The 11,004-nt window shown below is 36.3% G+C and overlaps 1 pseudogene; it reads left to right on the top strand.

The window, feature by feature from the left end:
* The first annotated feature begins 3,960 nt into the window (after nucleotides 1-3,960).
* LOC117283457 lies at nucleotides 3,961-4,108 on the top strand (annotated as a pseudogene).
* The last annotated feature ends 6,896 nt before the right edge of the window (nucleotides 4,109-11,004 follow it).

Here is an 11,004-nt window from a genome sequence, read left to right as displayed (position 1 = left end):
TTCACGATTGGTTGATGAGAAGTGCTTACGATGCTGTCAAGAAAGATAAAGTAAATCACTATGATGTTTATATCTGACATTATTGTTGTTTCTAATTAGCATATTTACCTCTGGTTCAGATTCGACATCATTATCCATCAATACTCCACTTTATGTTGCTCCTTAACATTACGTCTTCTAAATAGACAATTGGCAAATACAACAGCAAACACTGTGTAAGAGGAAAATATGACCTCTTAAGAGGAAAGTGTCATCTACTGGGACTTGATGTTGGGGAATGAATATTCATCCCAGTAAACATCTGTTCCTTCCACCAGCCACTGCAGTAAATCAGTTTTAAGAAGCTGTACCAAGATGAATATCATATCACCTTCCCTCACCCCAAATCAATCTCTTTTGTTTGGATTTTACATTATATCTATTAAACTTAAGCACACTGTAGCTACTTAACCTGGGCAATACAGAGCCTGTGTATATGCTCCTGATGTCACTTTCTGATACTAATTTTTAGTTATTTCAGATTTGCAGCACTCAATTTAGGTGTCCTTATCAAGTGATATTATTGGGAATTTTCACTATTGATTCTGATTTGCAATGTCTTTAAAAAACAAGTGCTTGTTCTTGTATTATATATCAAACTATCTATGCGTAGACACACACATATATACAAATGAACTTATATGCATAAACACACTAGAGAGAGCATATTCAGTAAATACACTCTACTATTAGTAGGGTACTATACTCAAATTGTTATTAATCCAACCATTATTTATAACTGTCTAGGCACAGATTGTCCAAAAATACTGAGAATTTTCCTCAGACAGATCCTTTAAGTGACTATTATTTTATATACTCAAATAGTTAAATTCACAAATATAATTTGTCAGTATTTTAATGTTGTTTACAGAAACTGAGAAATTTAAGCAGTTATAAACTATTCCTCAGCCTAAATTAGCATACATGAACTTCTTGTTCCTATTTTAAAATGAAGGGTCTAATAAATGTTAAAGTGTTCCTAAATCTGAATTAAATATTTTTTTAAACAATGTAATAGATGTTAAATTTCAGTAAAAAATGTTTTCATCTAATATTTGGTATCTCTTTGAATACTGAAGTGACTGAACACCAAGATTTACTTTCATAATCTTTCACTGTTTAAAAGTTAGTCGACATTGAGAGTCTTGCTTCTGCTAACAGTCACTGACCTGCATGTTCCACAGCTGTAAGGAGCAATTTTGAGAAAAATTTCAGTTGTTTTAGTTTAGTGGAAGTGGAGGGAGAATGAGATGATATATATATTTGATTTAACAAAAACAATAGTTTAAAATTTAGGTCAACATTGTAAAAGGCTAAAAGAGATAGTTAAGAAAGGCACAAAAGATGGCAATATATACAGAAAGAACTAGAAAAAGATCGGCAGGAAAAAAAACTGTCCAGAGGATCACAAGACATTTCGATTTTTACAAGGGCTTCCCTACAATTGTCTTTCTCATTGGACAATGTGATAGTGAACTGTGAACAAGAAACTTGAACAAGAAACAGCTAGCACAATGATGTAGCACAATTCTGGGTGTGTCTGAATGATAGGTGTGGGTGGCACCAGCCATTAGGCATGTGGCCTCAACAGGATAAAAAGGGACAGAAGGAAGCATTGCTTCTGCTTCTTTGGAAGAGCTCCAGTCTTTCCCATCACCTTGGACATCTGCCTCCAGGCTTCCAGTGCAGACTTTTCAGCCCTCCAGCACAGATCCCTTGGCTTCCTGATACAGACTTGCACGGAATGCTGCACTGAGCTCCAGAACTTTGACTTTTGACTGCATCTTCCAGAGCACAGATGGTGGGTGCTTTAGCATTCTTTCACACGTGACTCTAGAGGCAGCCATTGTAGGCCTACCTTGTAAATCCTTTATAGATATATACATATATACATATACATTATATCTGTTCCACTAGTGAGCCTTAACTGATATACTCTTTGAATCCCACAATCAAAAGACTGTCCAAAGGCTACTCCCTTGGGAGGCCTGGAACCTTATTCTTCACTGGCTGCCAACATCTATCACAGGGCTCAATTCTTTCATAGTCAACTAGGGGGCCAACGGTTCTATTATTTCCTTCTGCCCTTGGAAAGCCCAAAAGTTACTTATTCCTTCAGTGGAGGCAGAGCATGGCAGTCAAGAGCATGAGTTCTAAGACCAAAGTCCATCATTTGCTAGTCACACGACTGAGGTCAAACTGACTCTCTGACTCAGTTTTCATCTGTAAAATTACTCATCTGTAAAATTAATATATAATAACAATACCTGCCTCATTGGGGTTTAAGAGTATTACATAAGTCAATGTATATAAAAGACAGTAAATGTTTGCTGTATGTACTTAACATATACTGAACTCCAACAGCCTGTGAGGCACTGCCATGTAACTGTGATGGCAGAGAGTAGGTGAGAGAGTCTGACATCTGACATACCTCAGCTGGAAGGGTGATTTCTTCTGAATTACATTTTCTTTAAAAGAGGCTACCTTACCACAATGCAAAAAAATAATTCAACTGCTGGTTTTTAACACTATAATTATCATAAGATAGAACTTGTTTTCCAACCACTCAAGCAGTCCTTACTTCTTCAGAGCCAGCTCTTTGGTGGATCCATGGACATGCATATGTGCATTCTGAAGTACAGGGCATCTACATTAAAAAATACAGCCTTCCCATTTGTTGAATAGGTACTCAGAATTTGTTTGTTGAATGAGTACATAAATTGTGCTTTTTGATGTAGAATGCTCCTGTTTGGGGACTTTGAAGCCTTCCCTCCTAAACCGTCCTCTTAGATTATAAATAAATTAGAACAGACATGGTGTCATCTTTAAAATGCATTTGTTAGGTTTGTGAAATGAATAAATGAAGTCTTAAATATGCAAATAATTGTATTTCTTAAATTCAGTTTTCAGGGATGTGTATATATGTGTGGAAGCAACGGCCACAAGTCAGACTCTTTACAAGGATATTTTTCTAGGGGTGAGAGAAAAAAATCAAGTTTAGAGTTAATCAAAACAGGAAGTGGAGGCTGGGGATTTAGCTCAGTGATTCCACCGCCTGCCATGCAAATGCAAGGACCTGAGTTCGATTCCTGGTACCAAACAGACACACACACACACACACACACACACACACACACACACACAACCAGGAATGGAAATCTCACCTGATATTAAAAACCTTATTACAAATGAAAAATGACATCAATTATTTTCTTCACAGGTTTTAAAACAAATAGAATTAATGGTATCTTTTTTCCATTTAAATTGGTACCTGGTTTGAACATACATATATTCAAATAGACAAAATAACAAGGGAAAGAAAATGGCTGGTTATGATATCCTTCAAATAAGAAAATCATTCAAATTTTTGAAAGCCAAATTGAATTTTAACAGTTAATCAACTCATGGGGATATGTATGGCTTTAAATCCATGGCTGGCATAGACTAGCCTTTTAGTGTTTTTTTTAAAAAGCTATTTATGGTTAGTTAATTCAGTTTGCTTAACAGTGAACAGAAATCACTGAACTCCAGAATTGGAAAGGACCTTATGACTCCTTTGCTTTATTGATAAGGACCTAGCATCTGGAAGGCTATAACCAGAACTAGAACCCAAATTGACAACATTCCATGTCGATAATCATAAAGTTCTTTCAGAGGTAAAGAAAGGTGGACCAAATAAATAGGTTTACTTTTCCATCAACCCTTTTAAATTCTTCTTCCAAAGAGTCTGAGGTTAATTGATTTAAACTTAATTGTCAGAATTTAGCTTTATAGAACACATAACTTGATCTCATTTATGAAGACATTTTATTAAGCAGGTTAGGAAAATTTTGTTGCTGCACTGTATTTTTAGAAAAGAACATAAGCCTGTAGTCCAATATTCATTTTCTGATTACAGTTCTATTAGAAATGTAGTGAGACATCGCTTCTCGGCCTTTTGGCTAAGATCAAGTGTAGAAATGTAGTGAGACAATGTGGTCCTTGTTTTCCTTGACGTTTTTTCAGAGATCTAGGCTACACCAAACAATTTATTTGAATGTATAAACCTATTCTCTTTTAATTTCTCTAAATACTTTGGACTTCTGTATGCTTGGCCTGTGCTATCTTTCATGAAAATTGGTTCAATAATTATATTAGGCAATGTGAAAAGATCACTTTTCTCTTTGTTGTTATTCTCTAAAATTTCCTTCGGTTGGCTTTGAGTATGAAGGTAACTTGGTAATCATTCAGGAATTATTTACTAATTATATACCAAATACTCTACTAGGCACAAAAATGAGATAAGGGACATGTCTTAGTTACTTTTCTCTCATTGCTGAGACAAAATATCTAACACCCAAAGTTAAAAGGAGAAAGGTTTATTTGGCTTACAGTTCATAGAGTTTTTAGTCTATAGTTGGCTAGCTCCAAGGCAGAGTGGCACATGGCAGAGGGGCATCATAGAGAAGTAATAGTTCATGGCACCTACATGGTAGCAAAAACAGTAAGGGATTTTAACAGTATCTTTCTTCCCCTTTTATGTCATTCAGACTACTTAGGGTGGGTAGCACTCACACCCTTACTCCTAGTTCCCTGAAGGCTAGCCCCACCATAAATCAGTAACACATTCTAGGGCCAGAGATTAGGCACAGTGGTGCCTCCACCTGCCTTGCAAGTGAAAGGTCCTGAGTTTGATCCCTGGTACTAAAAACACAAAACAAACAAAAAAACACACTCTAGATTCAGCCACCTCTGAAAAAGCATGAGGCTTTGGGGGAACATCTAAACACAAGCCATAACAGGATGTATCTTCATTTTAGCAGGGGAAGGAAAATATTGGGCAAATAAATGTTACAAACTACTTTATGACTTTAGAGAAGTCATGTAGTGTCCATGATCTCAGTTTCATTGTCTTGTATTTAAACATCATTTCTTTGAATTTTAAGTACTAGTATTAAGTACTCATTACTTTAAAAGCCCAAGCTGAATCTCTTCCTCACCTTCAGCACACACACACTAAGTATATATTCTTTCTGAAAATTATTTGTCACTTTTATTTCAACCCAATTACATTACTCTGCGACATTCACTTTATCTGAGTTATTCTGGGATATTACAACCCAGAGAAATTAAAATCATATGCACTTTGACATTTTACTAGGCATACCTTTGAGATCTTTCATAAATTATGATGGGCCTCTAAAATGAGCATGAAAAATAAAACTAAAGTATTACACTTGACTTAGAAACATCCCTATTTAAAAAGATCTTGTTTTTATTCCTTAATTATAAAGACATTCAGTGGAATATAAACTTGCATATGTCAAATTAAGCTACCTTATTTGCAGATCCAAATGAAAATGTATTGCTCCTTACTGAGTCTTTTCCAATTAGATAACCATTTGTGCCATGCAGAATAGCCAGAATCCCAAAGAAGCAAGCTCCTTAAACCCAAAATGATTGTTTATATATTTCTTCCAAATCTCTTTTATACATCTTCCCAATCTCTGTACATATAATTTTTTTTCTGAAGCAGAAACATACATTTAAACTGATTTTATACATGAGATACTCTAAAGCATCTAAAAATCTGACAATTATATAAAAATGTCACTTAAAAATGTATACAACATCTTTTCTTAGTTTTATTAACTAAGCTGGACATAAGCTGACTCTACAGAAAAGGATTTACCAAGGAGAAGGTGATGATAAAAATGAAAGCTATAATACTCATCATCATATATTCATGTATCATACTCCATCAGTGAATAAGCCATAATTTACTAAAGCACAACCCTTATGTTGGACAGTTTGAGTGGTTTCCATTTTTACACAGTATAAATTACACTGGGATAAACATTGTCAGGCATATGGCATTTAAAAATATTTTGGATTATTTCCTTAGGATAGATTCCCAGAAGAAGAATTACTAGGTTAAAGGGTATGAACAATTTTATAACTCTTGAAACCCATTGCCAAATTGCTTTCCAAAAATGTTATATCAATTTACAATGCCACCAGCAATATAGGAAAGTGCCCTTCTCAAAATACTCTCACAGGCACTTGGCATGACACCATTTTTAGATTTGTAAATTTTGTGGGCAAAGTGTACTACTTCATTTGAATATACATTTCTTAGAGTTTTTTTAAAGGCAAAGATGAATACTTTTTTACATAGTTTAACAAACTTGAATTTTTAACATAACCTTTAAGCTATTTTGATAGTTTCATAAGCCTATACACAACTACATGAGATATATACTAACTAGTCCATTTTAACTAGTCTATTGTTTTATATTGGTGTGTGTATAAATATAGAGAGGCATACATAAGGATTTGATTTTTTGTAATTTGTCAAATGTTTTCTCCTGTGGTTTTTTTCTGTGGCATTTAAAAATAATATATCATAATTCCACTCTATCTTCATTAAGTACACAAATTATTCTAATTTTTCCAGAAGTGACTTTTTTAAGAACTTAACTCTTGAGCTCATCATTTGGGTTTACTTTGATGTATGCTACAAGGTGTGATTCTAAGGGATCTTTTTCTATATTGGTAACTAGTTACCTCAATATCATTAATTGTGTATTTTTTTTTCTGTGCTAAAGATGAAGTCTCTCTCATTTGTTATACCAGAAATTATCTACTTCTTTTACTTCTGTCCCAGAACTTATTATTTTATCTAACATGCAGTCACATAGTTTGTTCAGAATTTTAAAGTCTTTTCTATTTTTTCTCATGTCAATCGTAATACTTTGATAAATGCTAAAAATAGTATGATCTTACATCTCTTTTTAATTTATAAAAGAATTTAAAACAAAATAGCATTTATTTTCACCAAATCTGTACAACTGAATTTACTCTCATCTTTACCCCTTTCTGTGTAAAAGTAGTATTTGCTCATTAAGGAAAACTAAAAAAATACTGGACATGAAAGGAAAAAAGGTTATTCACAGTAACTCTAAAATATTAGTCAACATTTTGGAGTCTTTTTCTGACAGAATTTTGTCTTGCTAGTTGTACAAATATAGTGCACATTCACTCAAAAATATTCGTAGAGAGCTTATTTTGTGATAGAACCTTGCTAGGTTCTAATTTCACAGTAAATAAAATAAGAAAAATCCTGCACTTATTAACATTTTATCATAATCTGTTTTTGTAGTTTTGCTTCTCACTTATTATTTTATTTATTTTTTTCTTGCGGTATATGGGATCGAACTCAGGACCTTGTGCTTTCAAGGAAGGTGACAACACCACTGAGCTAAATCTCTAGCCCATCACTTATTTTAATAGTTGCAAATTTCATTGCGTGGGTGAGTTAGTTTATATACCTTTCCTATTGTTGGACATTTCTAATTATTTAATTTTATTTTTTCCACATTTAGAATGTTTTCATAAGATCTATTTCCCAAAACTGAACGAAATTGGTCAAAGATTGTGACTGTTTTGGGGGCTTTTGATAAAACTCCCACATTCCTTTTCAAAAGGGCTGTAACCAACTTTTATTGCCCCTAGAAATGGACAAAAGGATGTCTAATTAATTTGCCAGCAATGACTATACTCATTAAAATCTATTTTTATTATTTTAATAGATATCTCATTTTATTTAATTTTCTTTTTTCCCCCAATTTTTGTTTTTGTTTTTTAGACAAGTTCCCACTATGCAGGCCAGGATACCCATGAACACATGATTCTCCTGCTCAGCCTTCTGAGTGCTGGGATTACAGGCAGGAGCCACCATGCCTGATTTATTTTTATTTTTTGGTAAGTAGGAAGGCTAACATTTCTATTTTTTGAGATGGGGTTGGGGAGTGTAGGGTCTAGCTTGCTAAATTGCCCATGCTGGCCTTGAACTTGCAATGTAGCTGGGCTTATAGGTATGTGCCATCATACCCAGGTTTTATTAAGTAAAAGAAAATTTTCTTTCAAAAATTTTCAGTTTGTGTCTTTTGCCTTACTAAGGAACTCATGTTTTTGTTTCTTGTGCATGAACTTTGGAACAAAATAAAGACTTAAGGGGCCTTTTTGGTATTTACTCTCCCTCAGATTTATCTTAAAAGAAATGATCACTGAGTTACGTATTCAAAAACCTTGAAGGCAAGTCCAGGATTAAGTATCTTCTCAGCTCCAGAGACTGCCCTGGGGCTTTCACATGTGACACAGTGGAATCACACAAATCAGTGGAGTTGGGGGTCCACAGACTTTAGGACCAACAAAGGTAAATATGGCTTTTTCACTGGCGCTGGGACCAAAATACCTTCCTAGTAAAGCAATCCAGTTTTTAGAAGTATAAGGAGAGCATTTCATATCTAGCTGACAGGAAGATAACTAGGGAGTGTCAGAAATAGCCAGAAAAAAAAAAAAAAGACATTGAGAAAAGTTATTGAGTACAAGGAAACAAAAACAGCACTCTACAGTTAAAAAATAAATGTCTTGGCTTAACACCCATTATGTGTAAAGTATGTTGCTGGACATGGCAGGTGAGTTAAGATCTGTAAGCCTCAACCTACATTACATAATTACTAAATTCAGAAACTTCTTAGGCAACTCAAATGAGATCTATATTCCTGAATAAATAGACAGTGCTGAGATCCACTGAAGGCTCAGAAAAAAGTATCTCCTAAAGTAGACAGATACAAAGGATTGCCTTATGATAAGGACTGGCCTTCTTTGGTCAAAACACTTGGTGGAAAAAAGAAGATATAACTGATAATATTTGTTATTTTGGGTTCAGTAGCTTTTCTCTTGCAGCTGGCCCTCTCAGGGTTGAGTAAGAGAATGGCAAGACTCCACACTGACAAGAGAGAATAAAAAGTGATAGAGAAGGACCAATCTCTAGTAGCTGGTGTCTGCTTTGTGGTACTATTTTAAAGAGACTTGTGGGAAATTTTTTGTTATATATTTTATGGAATGATTTTCCTTAAGTTAAATTTAAATGCCCCCAGGACTGCCTATGAAATATAAGCCCTAATTTCAAGGACAGCAAAAACATGAGAGAGCGAGAGGGAGGGAAAATAACTACAAAACAGGGTGACTGTAAGGAAGAATTTCACTTGAGAAACAATTCACACTGTAGAAGTTACTTCTGGTCAATGTGGTGATGTCTTGTCACCTTGGACAGCTGTGAGGTGGAATCCTCTGAATAACCACTTCAGTCAACTGAATAGAGGTAGCTGGACACCAATACTGTGGGGACAGATCACTGATCTCCCAAAACGTACAGAGCCACTCACTCTCCTTATGATGACTTTAACACAATGGAAAGTATTACTTATGGGCAACTATCAAGTTCCTAAAATTTTGCCAAGAACATTTTCTGTATTGTCATTGAACTATTGATCCTTCCAGGCCCAGTCTAGTGTGCTGTTAATTCCATTACTAGTTATCAATAGTTGATCCTCCACCCTCATTCCATTTACTTCTTTAATACAGCACTTGTTTTGCAGCTGATTTTCACGACCCACCACACATTGAGTGTGGTAAGAGCATGGCCCATATTTCACCTCAATTTCCCAACGTTGAGTGGAACTCCATGACGCCAAACTTACCAAAGAATCATGGCAGTTTTTAGCAAGAGAAAATTTAGAACTTTTGAAACAATCTCCCTCTACATTTAAGAACAATTAAGTTAGAGCACCTATCTTGTGTGTGGTCACATAAACTTGGCATAAGTTGGATTAGAATCCAGTTCACTTTTCAGCTTTTTCTACCACAGAAGTTGCCACTAAAATACAACTATCTTCATCTCCTTATCTCCTGGCGTCTCAAAACTTATCACTCATGGGCCTGTGCAAAGGCCTCCAGGTTATTACTTTAATATTAAACTTCTTAAAAGAACTCACCTTTAACATGTAGCAGAGATCGAATCCCAAATCCTAACTGGCTGGCTGTTGCTAGAGTGTCACATAGGGTAAGGTTGGGGGAACGGCTGCTTCTATTTTCACTCACAAACTCTTCCGGCAAGTGCCCTTTGATCCAGCCAAATAGAGACGCCTGTTCACACACAGACCATGCTTTTCTTGGGACATGAGAGACATTCTTTCTGCTCAGTCGGACTAGAATACCTTTTCTCCTCAACCTGAACTTTATTAATCTTGTCTTCTCCTGGGCTGTGTTCACACACCAAGTACAGATCTGGCTTTCAACTGTGATTGTACAAATGAAGTTTGTATGTCTAGCACCTGGCAGCATACACCCCTCAAAAAGTTTAGAGAAGGTCTGTGTCTTTGGAAAGTTACAAAAATGTAATTTACTCTTCAGTGGCGTGTAATTCTTTACCAAAACCTTCCTATTTGGAGGAAAAACAGTACGTTGGCTCACTCAGTCTTTTCTCTTTTCCCTTAAGACTGGTTCATCTATTATGACTGTCATGCTCAAGTCCTCTGTGAATTCCTCATTCTCCCAGCACCTCTGCCCCTATGCACTTGTGGGAGAGGAATTCACAAATTCCTTTGAGGCTCCATCACTGGAACAAGTTCTTAATAGCTGGAGAAGGTCTGGGCAGCAAACAGGAAGTTTTTGTACTTTTATCTACTTTGTGCCTGGGGCAAAAACTGCCCGAGTCCACCTGAAGATTAGGCAGAAAGAAAGGTAGAACTAAAGTAACCTTCAGCATCCACAGCGAGGGCTTTTCCGTGTGGACTTTCTGACAGTCTCACAGGGGGCTCCTCCCAGAACGTCTCTCACCAAAGTGTCAGGTTATGGACCCCTCAGACTCTCCGCCTCCAGTTTTTAAAGTCTTGAGCGGGACATTTAAAAAATTGCTTTGGCTTCTTAAGTTTTCAAAGCATCCGAAGGGCAGTCCCTTCGGGCAGCGCCAGTCGCAGGCTGTGAGCCAAACCTGAGCAGAGGCCGGGCCCCTGGTCTCAAGTCCTCTTCCCTCCGCAGAGCCGGGCCCCCTGCTCGCCCCTTCCTCGAGTTCCCGTGGGGGGCAGAGGCCACTCCCCTCCGCCTGCGTGCCCGGCCTCGTCACCACCACCCGGGGGA

The sequence above is a fragment of the Fukomys damarensis genome, unplaced genomic scaffold (genome assembly GCF_012274545.1).
Source record: "Fukomys damarensis isolate Sample0158 unplaced genomic scaffold, DMR_v1.0_HiC HiC_scaffold_26, whole genome shotgun sequence".
Lineage (NCBI taxonomy): Eukaryota > Metazoa > Chordata > Mammalia > Rodentia > Bathyergidae > Fukomys > Fukomys damarensis.
This window is presented reverse-complemented; position numbering and strand designations above follow the sequence as displayed.